The following is a 546-nucleotide window of genomic DNA, read 5'->3' as shown; positions in this document are numbered from 1 at the left end:
TCAGGAACAGGCCCAAGTGGCCCAGATGGAGCAGGAGGAGGCCAGGCTGCAGACAGAGCTGGCACAGCTCGGGCAGGAGCTGCTGGCCACTGTGCAGCAGTTTAAGGCCCAGAACAGTGACCACGGTCACCAGCTGGGTGGCACAGCTCCAGGGCAGGGGCCAAGGTGTGGCCATGGGAAGGTGGCTGCAGTGGGATGGTCGCCCTGGGCTGGTGCATTGGTGGCCATGGGCTGGGTGGGGCTCAGGCTGGTCCCTAGAGAGGAGCTGGTTGGGCTGCAGGTGCAGCTGGACCTGCAAAATGAGAAGCAGCAACCACTCAATGGCCACCACTGTCATGGGTGCCGGCATGACCCACAGGGACACGGGACCCCCAGGACCTCCACGTCCCCACTCCCGTGCACTCCTGGACCTTTCCCCAAGCGTCCCTCCTCTCCCTGTGGCCGCTGCACATCAGTGCACTCTGCATCAGTGCAGTCACGGAAACATTCCTTTAATGCACTGAACTGAATGCGCTGCCCACCAATAAGGAAGCAGACATTGCTCCT

Source organism: Chaetura pelagica, unplaced genomic scaffold (genome assembly GCF_000747805.2).
Source record: "Chaetura pelagica isolate M959 unplaced genomic scaffold, ChaPel_1.0 scaffold471, whole genome shotgun sequence".
NCBI lineage: Eukaryota > Metazoa > Chordata > Aves > Apodiformes > Apodidae > Chaetura > Chaetura pelagica.
Note: the sequence above shows the minus strand (reverse complement) of the source record.